This window comes from Eucalyptus grandis, chromosome 3 (genome assembly GCF_016545825.1).
Source record: "Eucalyptus grandis isolate ANBG69807.140 chromosome 3, ASM1654582v1, whole genome shotgun sequence".
Lineage (NCBI taxonomy): Eukaryota > Viridiplantae > Streptophyta > Magnoliopsida > Myrtales > Myrtaceae > Eucalyptus > Eucalyptus grandis.
The window spans coordinates 12,569,991-12,589,493 of record NC_052614.1 but is presented as its reverse complement, the minus strand read 5'-3'; the positions used below and the strand labels follow the sequence as shown (position 1 = coordinate 12,589,493).

The following is a 19,503-nucleotide window of genomic DNA, read 5'->3' as shown; positions in this document are numbered from 1 at the left end:
GCCAACACGAATGTGAAGATCGCTACTAAGGATCGGCTTCACGAGAGAGGTAGAGGAGAACACTTTCCTCACGAGGATCAGAGGATTCCTGGACACGCTGCCAAGGATGCTTGACTTCAATGGAGACAAGTCGAAGAGGAGAGTGAGCGAGCTCGACCTTGTGGCTAGGGTTTCGGGAATGGTGTCGAACAGGCTTTCGAGAACGCGAGAGCTGCGCGAACACGGCCGTGAAGAGCGATTGCCGCGGCTCGGATTTGAGTTTCCCGGCGATCAAGCAGGGAAAAAATTGGAGTCGAAGGTTGCCGCCATCAGAATCCTCGAATCGGGTGTCATTGATGTGGAAACGAAGCTGTGCCAATGGCGGAGAGTGAGCAAATCCTCCTTTGAGTGCTGAAGCCGATGGATGGCTTTAGAGACCAATCACGGCCGGCGAGGGAGCCCTAGCCATTATCAAGGCCTTGGGCTAACGTCCGGAAAAAGGAAAAAAAAAAAGAATAAGGAATGAAGAGAAAAGCAAAAAAAAAAAAATTACAAAAATTATTCACATCGGCGCCGACTGTGCATGTAAGACATTCAGCATTCACGTCAACATTTTCAGCTAAATTTGGCTAGAATTGCTACATTAGCAAATTATCAAAATGTTTAGAACTAAATTAACACAATTGAAAATGTTTATGACTAAATTGGCTATCGTACAATAAGTTTAGTACTATTTGAATAATTATTCCCCTAAATTTATGGTAACGAGACAATATTTTGCCAATTTAGTCATAATATTTTTGATAATTTGCCAATCAAGTCAGAATTTGGATGCTAGTCATTTGACATAGCACACAACTAATGCTAACATAGACAATTTTTATAATGTTTTGGATTTTTTTTCTCTTATTTTTTTCCTTTACAATTTTTTTTTCGGCCGGCGAGGCCATGAAAGCTCTTACCAGATGTAGGTGAGGCCCTCACTGGCCATGGAAGCCTCGCCTAGATCTAAACTAGGGTTGTCTTGCCCGCAGGCAAGGGCCTTCTCAATCATGGCCTAAGCACCCTTGTTGACACAATGAAGAAAAAAAAAGGAAAGGGAAAAAGTTCAAAATTTAAAAAAAAAAAAAATACAAAAATTATCTATGTCACCGTCGGTCGCCTTACGCTAATCAAGCTATGTAGGATGACTAGAGTCCACATAGGTGATTCTCAATTGGTAAATTATCAAAAAATTTATAACTAAATTGATCTAATTAAAAAGTTTAGAACAAAATGACATAAATATAATACACTTAAGAATTTTTTTGATAATTTTCCTATTTTCTTCTTGTCCACTCCATGTGAAAAGGCAGAGATTCATTTAGGATTTCAAAGCATTTCGTGTTCGTAGCTAGATGCCGAGTAAGTACTCCTCGATATGTTACTACATGTATAAGTACCTGTTCTCGTGCCATCTTCAGTAGTCATTTCTCTTGACTTTTTACTTCTAAATATCTGAGATCTAACTTTTAGTCAATGTTGAACTCCCTGAATCGTCAAAATCATATCTAGGACTTTTAGGGTCAATATGTTGGAATTCCGCGTAATTCCTTTTAGTCAAACAGTATTTCTTTTGGTCTTGGCAAAAGTGGACAATTAACTTTCGCTTAAAGTAAAGCGAATCAAACAGGCCCCATCCTGCTTGTTGCAACTAATCAATAAGCGAATATTTACTTATTTACTTTCCTGTCAAATTTTTTTAGTATGATTCATGTTTTGCAAATTATGAACAAAGCAATTATCTGCGAATCTGCCTATGTTGTTCTAGGGAAATATTCAGGTATCTTGCATTAAATAAAATCAAAGTATATACACGGAAAGATTCAAGAAAATCATAAGTCAAAAAGCCACTCGAAACAACTTCAGGAGTTTCTTCATCTAGTTATCGCGAAAATTACTAAAAAATCATAAACCTATTACATTTTTACTAATTCAATTATAAATATTTTAATTTGACCAATTTAGTCATAGTCACAATTTGTCAATTGATTTCTTCTAGTCAATTTTGACAAAAATTGTTAAAATTGATAATAATCATCTTACATGGTATAACCAGTAGTAACATGTACAATTTTTGTGATTTAAAAAAATGGTTTTTTATTTTATGTTTTATTTTCCTTTTCCTCTTCCTTTTTCCTTTGCTTCTCTTTCTTTATGCCAGTGACCCTCCTCAGCTTTGAAGGCTCGCCCAGACTAGGCGAGTTCTGCCTTGCCCGCCACCAGTGAGGTCGGGAAGTCCATGGATGAGACTATCGCGGCTTCATTGGCCACAGGTGTGAGCCTTCACAGTTGTGCTAGCTGCGAGTGATGCGGCCCTCGGCCAAATCTAGCAAGGTTCTTCGTAGCCTCGATTGACAAGGTCGTGATGGCCTCTCCAAGGCCTTCATGGCCCCTCGACCACAAGCAAGACCTTCACAGCTAGCGACACAATGAAAAAAAAAAAAGAAGCAAAAAAAAAAAAAAAAACAAGAAAAGAAAAATAATTAAATCAATGTTTTTTAAAATTACAAGAAATTGTAGATGTAAGTGCTAACTATGCCACATAGGATGACAATCATCCATGTTAGCAATTTCTTGCCAAAATTGATTATAATGACTCAATTAGTAAATTGTCAAAATGTTTATAACTAAATTGGTTAAATTAAAAGGTTTATAATTGAACTGACACGAGTGCAATAAACTTTATAAAAAAAAAATCGGTAATTTCCTCTCTAATTGCCCTAGATTTGTTAGAGTCATAAGCTCTAATTATAATTTGGGAAAATACATTCTCGAGGAAAATTCGAGATATAAATGAGTTTTAAATTCTTCAATAGTAAGCAATTATCTTCAGCAAAGTGCTGCACGGTTTTTTTTTTTTTTAAATGCATTAGTTCTTAATGATTTCTTTGCCAAAATAAAAATAATAACCTGAGTTTTTTTTTATCGAAAATGAATATTTCATTCATTTCTCAAGACAATAGATCAAAGGTTTAAAACAAAGCATATTACGAACAATAAAGTACAAACTGCTATGATAAACATATTCTCATCTCATAAGAACGAATCTATCTCAATATCAAAATAGAATGATTAGCAATGGATTATCGAATCTCATATCGTCATTAGTAATGAACACACATTGTAATCTCCTTCTTCATTAGCTATGACTTGCTCAATAGGTGATGTGTGTTTAGATTCAACGTCCTCAACATTCCGTAAGAAGACACCAAAAATAGGTTGAACAGCCTCTTAGATCTATGTCAATATTTGAGTTAAAAATCTGGAATATGACATAGAAATTCAGGAGCTGCTGAGGAGAACCTGTAGGGCCCTTTTCGCTTGCATGACTAAAGTATGTTATCTTGGGATTGGACAATTAATTGAACGAAAGCCCCAGTGCTTACCTGCGCTCTTCTTCTTATCACGCCTGCTGGGGCCGAGTCATTGAAGACTTTCGACTCGTATCTTTAAGAAGCATGGTGGTACTTACCCCAAAGACCCTAATTTCCTAACACCTCCGACCTGGAATTGATTGAAGAACCGAAGCCCAAAAATGGGTTGGCACACAGCCCGATCCACGGGAGTGTACATTTGGCAACGCCAGTATCATAAATAGCATAGTGACCATGGATAACACAGGAACGAAGATGAACAGCCACTTGCTTTCATGGATAATGCTGAGATTAGACCGATCTTGTTGAGGATCATTCAGGCCATGCCCCAGAGATGTAAGTTTCTCCACTCAATTTGTTTGCACCGCCCATTTTCGTGTTCGTTTCGGCAAGATGAAAAAATACAATCGGATTGTTCAACCAGAATCGAACTTTCACGGAGATTGATCACCAATTTTTTCACTTGGTAGAGCTGGATGGATATATCATTTAATGCATTGCTTACATAGATTGGGATATTTGTATTCATTAAACATTTTCATGTTCCATCAATATTCCCAAGGAAAGGAAACATCAATTAGGCATATAGCAAACATTTTCATGTTCCATCAATATTCCCACCGCAACATTTTGAGCTCAAACTTTGGAATAATTGAGTTGGAATCTTAGATGTGGAAAAGTTCTGCCACCATGACGATTTCGATTAAGACACCAAGTCACCAATCAATGTACAGTCGACCACATGATACAAAACGAGTTTCAGCAGTGCACGGATTTGGCGTCCCCTAACGCAGTGCTCGGAAACAGTCCATCTGCCGGTGGCAGATTGCGGCGGAAGGAATGAAAAATCTATTCTGAGCGCGACCCCTAATCACCACGGCCAGTGCTTAGACATGAACATTAGTGCATCCATTCCGGATAAAAAGGAAAAAAAAAAAAAGAACAATCAGGAGGACAGAAGGGAACATGGCAAGATGATTCGATTAGGTGGGTGGAAAATTAAAGAGGGATACGAAGGTTCTAATTGAATTCGTAGATGCAATTGAGTACAGACAGAGGCAGATCGAAAGTGGAAGGAAAACAATAATTGATGGACGTGAAATAAGGTAGAAATGCACGATTCTTTTGCAGGCGGCCCTGTCTCGCCAGGGACCCTGATTCGCTCGAGAGGCCTTCGTTAAGCCAAGGGCGACGATTCTCGTAATCCATCGGGCGCCCTGGGCGTAACTTCTTTCCCCTTCCATTTCTCTCGTATGTCATCGACTCATTCATTGTGAGATCGAATTCGTCGTACGCCAGATTTCATTTAATCGTAAAATCACTGTTTTGTGCAGTAAATGCTGACTGTAAGGAGCTGGCGGTATCATTTGCATTGCAGTATGCCACGTTCGTGGAGATTCGAGTGAGCCTTTTCATGACATACTTTGTTTATTTCATCAATGAATCTTATTTCTTTTCACGATTGGTCTTCCGTTATAAGTGAATAATTCCAAACATCAAGTGTGACCCACATTAATTGCAAGTAGAATGCATAGGTTTGTGATCAAATTCATGATTTCGAGTCATATTTCAATACCAAATCTTCCACTGAGAAAACTTCACTAGCTTGGTATTCGATTTAAACATCAGAAGAGTAACGATCGATCCAACGAGGGTAGAGAGTGATCGATGAAGCGAGAGGACCCGAATAAAGAACGGCTTCCAATAGGCTTCCGATAAGCTTCCAAGTGGTGGATGAAATAGTAATCAATTGAATCGTGCACCAAGCAAGATCAACGCATTACCGAAATAGGTCAACTTATGGGGAATTATTTAGCTGATTGCCAAAAGATAAAATAATGCGATTCAATATGGAAAAAGTTAAGATAGATAATATCTCGAATGAATTAATTTAAAGTTATTATGAGAATAACTCGAACCCCTAATGATGGAAGAGTGCAAGCCCCTAATGATGGAAGAGTGCAAGCGGTCCTCTCCTAGAACCTTGTTTTTCTTATGGCGAGGGTTGCGTGACCTTTACCCAGCATCGAAAAAGGTGTTACAACCTATGTAGCACCGACATGAATACGCAACACGCGACACGACACAACACAACACGCCGACACGTTATTTTAAAAAAAAAATAAAGAATTCTGATACATTCCGACACATTATATATTAAATATATATTTGTATAGATGAATGCAAAAACAAATAATAAAAAGAGCATAGAATTAATTTATACTAAAAATATTAATTCAACATTTGTTAATATCATTCATTGTTTTAATTTGACAGAGATTGAATAAGAAATTTGAAAATTGCAAACACAAAAGAGTAAATTTGAAGGAACATGTCATGTTTTCTTACACTTATTGGAAATTAGTGAGATATCTTATAGTCCCAGATAGAGTTCGGAGTTCATGATATAGACTGGCTTAGAGCTCCTCTACAAACCAAGGTTCGAGAAAAATGAAAATCTAGGACAAGAACTTTCAAAGGACGACCAATAGAAAAGGAAATAACTAAATTCGCCATGGAAAATGTAAGAGATAACTCACAAACTAATGACATAAACCAAAAGAGATAACTTACTAGCGACGCCTACGAGAGATGGAAAAATAATAAATAAATAAAAATCACAACTTTAAGTCTGCGCGGGCGGCGGAGCGACACCAGTGAGGAAAGAGGCGTTCCATCGTTACTCATAGGAATGTCAAAACTCATAAATGAGAAACTTGATAATCAGAATTTTCTTCTTTCCCTTTTATTTTTGTTATTTTCATTATTATTTTTATATTTTTATATTTTGACCTCTCAAGTATTAAAAATTTTTAAATTAATCTCGTGCGTGTTGGAATCGCGTGTTAGAATTTCGGACTCACATATCAGGAAGAATTGATCGCGTGTCGGATTTCCTAATACTCGTTGACCGCATGTCAGAGCATGTCGGACACGACACGAAAGCTTCCGGAGAATGTTGGTGCTTCTTAGGTGTGGTAAGCAGCAACCCCTAGAGAATCCACAATGCTTGCATGGCCGCCGTCTGCCCACCCACTTTCTTTTTCTAATTTTCTCTTTTATATTTATCTTTTTACGTCTTTTATGAAGCTCTTTCCTATTTTAAATTTAGTTTTCTTTCTTGTTGCTTCTTAGAATGTTTCACTTGACCATTAGATGGTTACCACGAGATATTTTTTACCGTAAATTCATGTTTTTACTGCATTAACATGACAATAATTACTAAAGCCCGTTTGTTTCACAAAGAATAAATATCTCAAAAATATTTTCCTAAAAAATGATCGATTATATCGCTTGAATTAATTAGTCAATCAAAAAATACATTCATTATCAACTACAATTTATATATAGATATTTTCATGGACAATAAAAAAATTATTTTATTCATTTTATGAGCGATAAAAGTAAACATTTTTAAGAAATATTTTTCAAATTATTCATCTTCATGAAGTAAATATAATTTGAGTAAGAGAAATAGTCACTAAAAAGGCCATATAGCGGCAATATAATAAGGTCAGTCAATAGGATCAATGGATAAAAGATTTGGATAGTTCAGGTTGTACAAATTAACATTCAACGATGATCTAACAATTTCACTATTAACTAAGCTCGCCATGGAAGTTTGCAGTGTACATAAGGGACATTCCACAAGCATATGTCCAAAATTTCAAAAGGACAACACTGAATAATGTTATTTCTTTTACATATTCTTCCACTTTAAATATCGTTACATTAGTCAACATTAAGCGTCGGCTAAAAAAGGGTGACCTTATATCCACTGCAATTTCTATTTTGGACCCAAACAACCTTGAAAAGACGCAGTTGGTACCTTAAAAGAAAAGGGCATTCGGCAAAATAGTTATTAAAAAAAAAAAACAATTTCAATGGTGAAAATAACTTTATAATCATGTAATGTAAAGACATTTATTAACAAAAGCTTTAAGTTTGCTTTCGGTATCATACTTCGACCTCCCTACCAAAAATTCCTAACTAGACCCAGCTTTGTAGATATCACAAGGGATCCTTACCAAAAATTCCTAACTAGACCCAGCTTTCTAGATATCACAAGGGAGTACGAATTATTCCAACCCTTTAAGTAAAGAATTGTTACATATAACAAAGAAAGTAAAATAAGTAGAATGGAAGCAAATAACTGCTTCCTATGGTCCATACTCCAATGATCGGCCGAGGCGACCGCCCCACTAGAGGCGATGTATAATCTCAGAATGCGCTTCATTGGTTTGAGCCTTGAAGTCAAACTAAAGCCTCACGAATTAACATAGTACGCTCTTCAATTAGCATCAGTTTAATAGAGCTGCGGCTGTACCGTCAATAGTTTGTGCTGTGATTCGAGCATTCTGTTGGAGAAATCTTTCCAGAATATTTTGAAGCTGACAAAACATTTCTATCAGTCTAAGTCTGGATATCGATAGTTAAAGTCTCAAGATTTTATAGTCTCAAGACTCGTTATCTCAAGACTCAAGACTCAAGACTCAAGACTCAAGACTCAAAGTTATTCTCACCGATGTCTTTCTAATCCAAAGTGTTGAAGGAAATCCAAAGTCGAGGTTTATGATTGAGGATTTGATCCTATCCTCTCGGGATAGATTCTTTGGTTGGATAATCATTTCGGATTCTTTATATCTTATCTAAGAACGATTGAAGATCCGATGGTCGACGAAATAATCTTGGATTATTCTATTCTTGGAAACCGAGATCCCGATTGTATGGGCGAACAGATTGATGGGCTATCATCGATTCCTTATATAGCTCGGATGATCTTCTTGATTGATTCCGTCCAACGGGTAGATTGGAGGAATTCCTTTGTAAGTGCCAACGGCTATGATGGCATGAAGGAGTATAAAAGGAAGACGTTCTAGCTGTTTTAAGTGTGTGATCGATAGAAAAATTCCAGAAGTCGAAGATCCTTTGATTGTTAGTTGAGACCGAGCGAAATTGTATACCGAGAGTGTTTATACTTGGTGACGCCTTGAGCAAGTGTGGTAGATCATCTACACCTAGAAATCAAGGAAGATCAACACCGTAACAACTCTTTGATCATAGTGGAATCCAGCCAATCTACATCGTCGCGTAAGAGTGGACGTAGGCTTGAATCAAGCCGAACCACTATAAACCGAGTGTTCAATTCTCTCTTTCCCTTACTCAGCCTTGCGATTGAATTTTCAACTGTTGCAAAGTCTCTAATTGTTTAAGTATCGTGCAAACATCGAGAAATTTTTTGTGTATACCTATTCACCCCCTCTAGGTACTCGTACTAGCTATCTCAATTGGTATCGAGCTCGTGTTCTTACTTTGTTTGAAGTGTTTTACTTGAGTAAAAGATCCATGGCTAGTATGCTAGCACCGGGTCGATGGAGGGGCAAAGCAATACCAGACCTCCCTACTTCGATGGAAAGGATTACAACATCCGGAAGAACAAGATGAAAGCTTTCCTACGATCAAAGGATCCTCCGGAATGGGACGTAGTGGAAAAAGGAATCACTATTGCTGCTGCATCAAACACCGAAAGAGGAAAAGAAACCGTTGAAACCAGCGGAATGTCTCAAGAAGAAATAAACAAGAGACAAGCACTTGATGCTAAAGCAATTTATTCTTTATATTGTGCTTTGTCACCAATCGAATATAACAGAATATCTTCTTGTGTCACAAAGAAAAGAAGTCCGGGACAGGTTACATATCACTTATGAAGGAAAATCGAGTGAAGGAGACCAGAATTAACATTCTTCTTGGTCAATATGAATCCTTCAAAATGAAACCAGAGAATCTATAACCGACATGTTTAGTCGTTTTTACGTATATTGTCAATGGTCTTGAGAACCAAGGACAAAAATTTCTGATCCCATGAAGGTGAACAAGCTTCTACGTGGACTCTCCAAGGATTGGAATCATATAAAGACTTCAATAAGAGAGACGCAAAGAATCATGCCATTATCTCGTAGACTAACCGATTGGAACTCTTCGGTCTTACGAAGTGGAACGAATTAATGAAGACGAAGATCCAAGAGGTAAGAAATCTATTGCACTGAAATCAAATGATGATTCTGATGATGCAGATTCTGAAGATGATATGAATGATGAGGAGCTCGCCCTCATGATAAGAAGATTCAGAAAACCGAATAGAAAAGGCGTAAGGTTTATCCCAAAGAAACAAAGTTCTCGTGAGACAGCAGACCAAGTCTCGTTGATGATGAGGAACCAAACAAAGAAGTAGTTTGCTTCGAATGTAAAAAGAAGGGACACATCGGACCCAACCGCCCTCTTCGAAAAAGAAAAGAGGAAAAGCTGAGAAATTTCGAAAAGCTCTTAAAGCCGAAACCCGGAGCGATCTGAGTGTGAAGAGAGTGATGAGGAATATGCCAACCTCGTGTCTAATGGCGCAATCGGACTCGGACTGGATCGACTGCAGTGAATTTGAGGTAAGCAATTATAAAATCCCTGTCAAAGTCTCTAAATATATTAATGAGTTATGTTTTAGTCTTAAGACTTCTCTTAAAAGGATTTCCGAACTTAAAAGGAAAACTCAGTTTTAAAACAAAAGGAAATCATTTTAGAAGAAAAGGTAAAAATTTAGACTTGAATGTTTCTACTCTTAAAGAGAGTGAAGACAATCTTTCAAAAGAAAATGCTTTCTTAAAAACTGATTTATCAAATATTTCAAAGAAATTTTCAATAGGGTCCGAAAAACTTGAAAAAGTTCTTTCAATCCAAAGACCTTACTTTAATAAGTCGGGTCTAGGTATGACAGAAGAAACAATCCCTTTGATTGATTTTCCGAAAGTAAAAGAAAGAATTAAGAAAAGACCATCGAAAGAGGCTTATAAAAATCATTTCAAAAGAGTTTTTGTAAAGCCGTAGGTCGAAATGCTTTAAGTTGTTCTAAGTGTAACAAATGTCAGGATCATTTTGAAAAGAGTGTCCTATGGTTTGGAAGCCCGTGAAGAGAGTATGGCCTAATAATGCTTATCCTACTAACATGAAAGGACCCAAGAAAATTTGGGTACCAAAGAAAGCTTGAGACTCTTTTTTGAATGCAGGTCTGTCAAAAGAAGGTAAAGTGGTATCTTGACAGCGGATGCTCAAGACACATGACAGAGACTCGAGTGTTTCATAAAGCTTATTAAAGTGAATGGTGGAAAAGTTTCATTCGGAGGAAATAGCAAAGGAAGTATTGTGGGATTCGGAATTGCGAAAATTGGAAATCTCACAATAAGCAATGTCTCTCTAGTGGAAGGACTCAACTACAATCTACTCAAAGCATTAGCCAATTGTGTGATACTGGTTACAAGATCTTCTTTCAAGAAGGCATTTGTTCTGGAATTAGCAAAGATTCGACTCGATCTTTCATGGGTCGAAGGCATGGAAACATCTACCTCCTTGATGTAAAGCCAAATGAAGAACAATGCTTAATTTCAATTCAAGATGAAGCAATTCTATGGCATAGAAAGCTTGGCCATATCAACAAGAAGCAATTAGCCAAAATCTCTTCAAAGCAGCTTGTTAGAGGTCTACCTAAACTGCCATACCAAAAGTCGACTTATGTACTCCATGCATTCGGGAAAGCAGATAAAAATTCATTTAAACAAATAAATCATGTATCTACTAATCATGTAATACAGCTTGCTTCATATGGATCTCTTCGACCAACAAGAACCCGAGCATTGGAGGTAAGAAATATTGTCTAGTAATTGTAGATGATTACTCTCGTTTTACCCGGGTATATTTTCTAGCAAACAAATCGAAACCTTTTCGTACTTTGAAAAGTTTGCTAAAAAGGTTCAAAATGAAAAAGGATGTGCTATTTCTAGTATAAGAACAGATCATGGAAGTGAATTTGAAAATCAAGATTTTACGAGATTCGTGATAAATGGGTGTTAATCACATGTTCTCCTCTCCGTATACCCGAGCAAAATGGAGTTGTGGAAAGAAAGAATAGATCTCTTCAAGAAATGGCTAGAACACTTTTAATTGAAAGTAAAATTTCTTCACGATTTTGGGCTGAAGTCGTTTCAACTGCTTGCTATATTATAAATAGAGTCTTTTTTAAGACCTATTCTTGATAAAACCCCTATGAATTGTTCAAAGGTAAGAAGCCTATTGTTTCATACTTTCATGTGTTCGGTTGCAAATGCTTTATTTTGAAAAATGCAAATGATCGAGTTGGTAAGTTTGAAGAAAGATCGATGAAGGCATCTTCCTTGGATATTCTACATCAAGCAAAGCCTACAGAGTCTACAACAAAAAAGCCAGTCGTGGAAGAATCAATGAATGTCAAATTCCAAGACTCGGTGCAAGATGAATCCAGCCGGACTCGGTCTGATGAGATCGAATCCGCTCTAGATCTTCAAATGTCTACATCTCAAGAAGCATCTCGATTCGGGAAGTCCATCATCAAGACGATCATGGAGAATCAAATAAAGAAAGAGATCATCAACACGGTAACTGGAAACACAAATCCAGTCATCCCAAAGATCTTATTATTGGCGAACTTAATGAAGGAATCCGCAGATCAAAAGGCATGAAGAATCTAGTCTTTGTGGCTCTCATCTCGAAATTGAACCAAAAAGCATAGAAGAAGCTTTATCTCGATGAAAGCTGGATCGAAGCTATGCAAGAAGAGCTTAGACAGTTCAACATCAATGATGTCGGGAATTGACATCTAAACCAAAAGGTAAACTGTTATTGGAACCAAATGGGTATTCGGGAACAAAATGAACGAAAAGGAAAAGTCATTTTGCGAAACAAAGCAAGGCTCGTGGCCAAAGGGTATACGCAAGAAGAAGGAATAGACTATGACGAGACTTACGCACCCGTTGCAAGGTTAGAAGCTATTCGTCTATTACTTGCGTTTGCTTGTTACAAAAATTTCAGGTTATTCCAAATGGACGTCAAAAGTGCTTTCCTAAATGGATTTATCCATGAGGAAGTTTATGTGGAACAACCGCCTGGATTTGAAGACCCAAAGAAGCCGACTCGTCTTGACCGAAAAGGCTCGTATGGTCTAAAGCAAGCACCTCGAGCTTGGTACGACGATTAATCTATGCGGGATGAATTTGAAATGAGTATGATGGGAGAATTAACATTCTTTCTTGGACTCCAAGTGAAACAAATGAAGGAAGGAACTTTCATCCATCAAGAAAAATATGCGAATGATCTTGTCAAAAGGTTTGGATTGGAAAAATGCAAAAAGATCGACATACCAATGTCATGTTCTCGGAAGATAGACAAGGATGAAGAAGGGAAGAAAATAGATCAAAAGCTGTACACGAAGCATGATCGGTTCACTTCTTTATCTTACGCTTTCTAGACCCGATATTTTGTTCGGTGTTTGTATCCGTGCTAGGTTTCAATCGATCCTAGAGAATCACATCTCGGCCGTGAAACGAATTATCAAATACGTTGCTTCATCTTCAAGCATCGGTCTTTGGTATCCAAAGAAGGGAGACTTTAATCTTCTAGGATACTCGGATGCAGATCGGCGGTTATGAATCGATAGAAAGAGCACTTCGGAACTTGTCAACTACTTGGAAACAGAACGGTGTCTTGGTTTCGAGGAAACAAAGCACCGTAGCTCTTTCAACAACAGAAGCAGAAGTATGTAGCTCTTGGAAGCTGCTGTTCGCAAATTCTATGGATAAAACAACAGCTACAAGACTTTGGCATTGAAGACTCATGCACGTAAATCGATGTGACAACACCGGTGCTATAAATCTCACCAAAATCCAATCCTTCATTCAAGAGCAAAGCATATTGAGATTCGACATCACTTTATTAGAGATCATATTCAAAATGGAGAAATCTCGATCCAATTTGTTGATTCAAAAGTCAACTAGCGGACATATTCACAAAGCCTTTGGAGAAGAATCGGTTTGACTTTATCCGCTCAAGACTCAACATTTTGAAGCTTGAAGAAGTTAAAGTCTAGAGACTCACCAACTCTAAAGACTCGATCTCTTAGACTCTAAGTCCCGAGACTCGGACATTCGTGGATAAAGACGTAAGTTGTATTTCTTCTAAAAGGTACTAATTGTCATTTAGTCGAAAAGGTACGATCTTTTGTTTAATAATTTTGGCAGTTATAGATTTTGAAAAGAAGTAATCGTTCACTTTCCATTGCACCGATTGAACTTCCCTTTTCAAAAACTAAGTTATATATACAGTTTTTCCCAAATCTTCAAAACCCTAAAAAGCACTCTTCTCTCTATACTGTTTCTACTCTTTGTTCATCGTCGAGAAAGTGGTCATTTTTCTTGGGAAAGCAAGTGAAGGAATCCTCCAATAGACAAAGAAAGATGTCGTCTTCAAGGAAATCATCAAGAATCGCGAACAGGGGGACCACAAAGAATGAAGAAGGGACCGACTCATTTCGATCTCACCGAGGAAGAAGACTTATCCGGTCAGCGACAAAGTCCGATTCGCTCTCCTCCACGTCATTCAGCATCTCCTGCCCCACAAAGTGAAAGTCATAATCTGGAAGAAGAGATAATCGAGGATGCCGACCCAGTAAGAGTTCAAAAGCCTTCCTTTTTGTATAAACTTTATTGTGCATTGAAAAGCACAGGTACTCCATTGAACTACATAGATGACTTCCTTAAGGACAAAAATTATGGGAATGAGTATCTTTTTCTGAAGAAAATGGAGGAATGGGGAATTGCCCCAAAAGGAAAAGCGTGAGGAAGCTCTTGCGAACATTCCAAGAGATCCTCGTATGCCAGGACAAAATCTGATTGACGCAAATGATGATGACAAAATGTTCCTTGAATTTGAACCTAGAATGGGTGTGGCGGCAAAGGCGAAAGGAAATCGGATGGATTTGTTTAAATCCAAGGATCAAGAAAAAGTGTATTACAGTCTGTTGAAAGAGGGTAATCAACCCTAGAAGTGTCGATTTTGACTTCCGGATTCCATCAACTTGAACCTAAGAGAGAAGTTGAATTTGCTTCAACTTGAGACTTTCTCGCTCGACTCTACAGACGGGTATGATCATCGACTGCTTATTTCTATTCAAATCTTAGCTTTTTGGATGAGAATAGAATTTCATTCAGTGTTCGAGACAAAGTCTATGTGGTAGATGTGAATATGTTGGCAGACATAGTTGGAGTTGAACGGGGACGCTATCTCCCAATTAAAGTCTCACCGCTCGAACTACTACTGGATCTTGTCAAAGATAGGGATGTAGATAAGAAAATTATCTATTCCGAATGAACGCTATCAACATTGTGCTTCACAAGATTGTGATCAATTGTCTAAGACCTAAGTCTACTTCAAAGACTTCGTGTCTCTTTTTCAAGCAAAGTTGATGTATGCGATCAACTCGGGACGGAAGTTCTCTCTCCCGCACACTATTCTTTTCCATATGTACGTAATCGTGTCAAAAGACAAAGGACAATTGCCTTATCCACGGTGCGGTGACCAAGATCTTCGACATCCGAATATTGAACTGCCACATACTTTTTGTGTTCGACCGTGTGATAAGATGGTGGTAGGGTTGAAAATGTTAATGAAGATGCGTCGCAAGAACTTTCTAAGGCAATGGAGAAATTCAAAGTGAAATCTCCAGTACTGTTTCAAAAGGAAAAGGAAAGAAGGCATTTAGTGCTTCTTCGAAAAGAGGAAAAGAATTCTTATCCTGGAGGATGAGGATGAAGATGAAGATGATGAAGATCCCACTATTCCAAAGACCGACAAGAACAAGACGTTCGTGTCTTATTCGACGAACTTCAGCAGAGAGAGAAGAAGAAGAACGAGAGAGAAGGAGAAAGAAGTTGAGGAAGAAAAAGAAGAAGTAAAAGATCGGTCTGCTGATAAATGAGAGAAGGGAAATCAAGAGATTGATCATCACTCTTCCCCTTTCGATGTCCTAGAGACAGGGGGAGTTAGCGAGCAAGAGAGGTCTCCACCTCATGCTGCTGAAGATCAAAGAAAATCTCCGTAAGACCTGGAAGAAGCTCGGAGTCTCTCAATTGCTCGAAGAAGATGATACGACGATTCCAAATCTGCAAGACCGTTCGTAAGCGCCATCATCGCACACACACCATCCGAGAAAGCCAATGCCGCATACGTGACGGATGATTCTCGTAGATCTTCGTAGTATCATGAATATTCTTCGGAAATGCGTAACCAGATATATATTCGGATTGTGAAATCCAAGTCTTGAAGCATCTTTGGACAAGCATCTTCAGTCTCTCTGAAGAAAAATACAAAGACCTCTCTCTACAACTTCAAGCCAATGCCAAGAGAGAAGAGGTAGCTCATCTGCGAGAAGATCCGAAGAAGCTCGAAGGAGTAGTCCAGTCCATTGGGGATTTCCAGATCGTGCGCATTCCCAAGCGGACATGACTCCTTTCTCACCCTCTTTTTAATGATGACAAAAGGGGGAGAACCAATTTGAACAAACATTATTTATTTGACTTTTTGTGGTTATGTTTATTTTTGAGTATGACTTGAGAACTTGAACTTGAGTGTTAGATTGAATTGGGTGTGGATTTTGATGCTTGACGGGTTGCATTTATATCAAGTATTGTTACATGGTATTACTCATGAAAGACTAACCAATTTCTTTGTGGATGCAGAGTCTGGTTGTTTATTAATCTTTATGAGTTAGCCATATTGCTTGAGAAATGTTTTTGCAGGTCAAAGTTGTTCAAATCTTCAAGAAAGTTTTGTCACCATCAAAAAGGGGAGATTGTTGGAGAAATCTTTCCGAGAATATTTTGAAGTCGACAAAACATTTCTATCGATCTAAGTCTGGATATCGATAGTTAAAGTCTCAAGATTTTATAGTCTCAAGACTCTGTTATCTCAAGACTCAAGACTCAAGACTCAAGACTCAAGACTCAAAGTTATTCTCACCGACGCAGTCTTTCTAATCCAAGTGTTGAAGGAAATCCAAAGTCGAGGTTTATGATTGAGGATTTGATCCTATCCTCTCGGGATAGATTCTTTGGTTGGATAATCATTTCGGATTCTTTATATCTTATCTAAGAACGATTGAAGATCCGATGGTCGACCTAAATAATCTTGGATTATTCTATTCTTGGAAACCGAGATCCCGATTGTATGGGCGAACAGATTGATGGGCTATCATCGATTCCTTATATAGCTCGGATGATCTTCTTGATTGATTCCGTCCAACGGGTAGATTGGAGGAATTCCTTTGGTAAGTGCCAACGGCTATGATGGCATGAAGGAGTATAAAAGGAAGACGTTCTAGTGTTTTAAGTGTGTGATCGATAGAAAATTCCAGTCCGAAGATCCTTTGATTGTTAGTTGAGACGAGCGAAATTGTATACCGAGAGTGTTTATACTTGGTGACGCCTTGAGCAAGTGTGGTAGATCATCTACACCTAGAAATCAAGGAAGATCAACACCGTAACAACTCTTTGATCATAGTGGAATCCAGCCAATGGTATTGTCGGTGCGAAGAGTGGACGTAGGCTTGAATCAAGCCGAACCACTATAAACCGAGTGTTCAATTCTCTCTTTCCCTTACTCGGTCTTGCGATTGAATTTTCAACTGTTGCAAAGTCTCTAATTGTTTAAGTATCGTGCAAACATCGAGAAATTTTTTGTGTATACCTATTCACCCCCCTCTAGGTACTCGTACTAGCTATCTCACATTCGACAAATATCCTCTTTTACACACCATAAGCCGACACGAGTAAACCATACCAAATGGTCTCCATATCAGTCGGGCCCGGGGTTAACAAGAAACAAGAGAGAGAGAGAGAGCGCCTTGAGCTTTAGCGGTTAAGAAGAGAAGCATCATCATTAATTGAGCCAGGACGGAGCCATACTAGCAAGGGAAAGCACCTCCTCATACGGAATGAATAGTTTATGCACTTCCGGAGGGGAGTTTTAATTATACATATGGTGGGGAATGGCGAGTATATAAATGGCCCGGGTCATTAAAGAGTATGATGGGTTAAAAAGGTCGGTCGAGCCCGGAGTCAGCATTGGAACCTGCACGTTTTCCTCTCTCTCTCTCTCTCTCTCTCTCTCTCACTACTAAAACCCCCTCTCTCTTCTTCACTCCCTCGTGGAGCGATCTCTCTCTCAAAGCTTCGACTCCCAACTAGAGAGAAACGAAAACCACAAGTCATTGAACCCACCAAAGGGGGGGAAAAAAGAAAAAGAAGGGGGAAAAGATCGGCTTCTTTTCTTTCGCTTGGATTGCCATTTTCTGCACAAGAACACGAGAGAATGGCTGAGCCACCAAGCTCGGAGCCGGAGTCCTCCGGCGCCAGCTCGCCCCCGGGGCCGTCGGGGTCCTCCTCCTCCTCGTCGGGCCGCAGCAGCAGCAGCAGCAGCAGCAGCAGCCCGCGAGCGCCCAGCCGGCCGGCCCGGCCCGTGCCGCCAAGAGGGGGCGGGACAGCAGCAAGCACCCGGTGTACAGAGGGGTGCGGATGCGGACGTGGGGGAAGTGGGTGTCCGAGATCCGCGAGCCGAGGAAGAAGAACCGGATCTGGCTCGGCACCTTCTCCACCGCCGAGATGGCGGCGCGTGCCCACGACGTCGCCGCCCTCGCCATCAAGGGCAACTCCGCGATCCTCAACTTCCCCGACCTCGCCCCCTCCCTCCCCCGCCCCGCCTCCTCCGCCCCCGCGACGTCCAGGCCGCCGCCGCCAAGGCCGCCTCCATGACCGGCGTCTCCGAATCCCCGCAACCGCCGCCGACGCCGCCGCCCCCGCCACTACGCCGTCCCCTTCAGACGCATTGTCGCCGCCCAGCTCCGTGCCGACGACGTCTTCCTCTTCGTCCTCATATTTGTCGTCATCGTCTTGCGCCGACGACGTATCTGCGCCAGAAGAGCTTGGGGAGATAGTGGAGCTGCCTCGACTAGGGACCAACTTCGGGTTCGAGCCGATGATGAGTGACCCGGGCGTGATGAACGACTTCATCTACGCGGACCTGGCGGACGCTTGGGCCTATCCCCCGGAACCGTACGGTCAGGACTACGACTACTTCAACGGCGACCAGACGACAGCGACGGAGGGTGGCATCATCGGCGGTGGTCTTGAGGCCTTGTTGTGGCAATATTAATGTCTTAGTAATGCAAGAAAAGCAAGAAATGGGTTTGTCATTTGTGTTTTGCGTTTTAGTGTGCTCGCTCCTTGTCTTCTTCCTTCTTCTTTTTACCCCTTTTCTTTTTCATCTTTCTCTTTTGCCCCTCCTTTGGAATACGTTTATTTTCGAAGCCCTCTTTCTCTTCATAGAGGAAAAAAAAAAAAAAAGCAAATGTGAGCTAGGCCTCTTACTAGTTTTTGCCAATTTCCAACCCCCACCTTGAACGGGGTTCTATATACCTTTCTTTCTCCTCAAGTTCTCGTCAATTTTTGTCCCTCCCTGTCTTCTTCCTCCTCTTCTTTTTTCCAACCCTTTTGGGGGGGCTATCTTTAGTTTTCGTTTAGGATGGCAAAACGATTAAAAATTATATAATATAAATAACGCCCTTCGATGGTCCTCCCCAAGATGAAAAAGTCGTCCTCTGCCTGTCTGTGACTGAAAGGGAGAGAGAAAGAGGGAGAGAGGGAGGGAGGGAGAGAGAGAGAGGTGGATACAGATCGCAAGTCACTTGTTCCTCATGAATAGTCAGAGCGGGTCGATTTCACCTTTTGGAGAAATGAACATGATGAAATGATAAAGTTGGTTGGGGTTTTGGCTTGGAGATTAGCAGCACAGGAAGAAGACTCTTCCTTCTCGCCGTCTCTCTCTCTTTTCAGTGGCGATGTTATATAGATTAAAGACAATATCTGTCCCTTTCTCTCCTTTTTCATATTCTTCTTGTTTCTCCCCTTCTCTTCCCTCCCCTTTTCCTCTAATTTCCACAATAAAAATGGTATTATTTGATGGACTTATGTGGTTATTACTCGGAGTGCTTAAATTGCACGCATGATATAATCAATCGTGTCACTTGTGAACTTGGCAAGTATGGTCCCGATGGAAGGGCGAAGAAAAATTAGTTGTCCCGAATCATCTTTGACCTCCAATTTTACGCATTAGAGATTGGTTGAGTAAGTATTTTTTTCGACCGATGTGCTATTTATGAAATGACGTATCTATTAGTCATGCGGATTAGAAGCTTAAGCGA

The 19,503-nt window shown here is 39.7% G+C and overlaps 1 pseudogene; it reads left to right on the top strand.

The window, feature by feature from the left end:
* The first annotated feature begins 178 nt into the window (after window positions 1–178).
* LOC104436580 lies at window positions 179–18,646 on the top strand (annotated as a pseudogene).
* The last annotated feature ends 857 nt before the right edge of the window (window positions 18,647–19,503 follow it).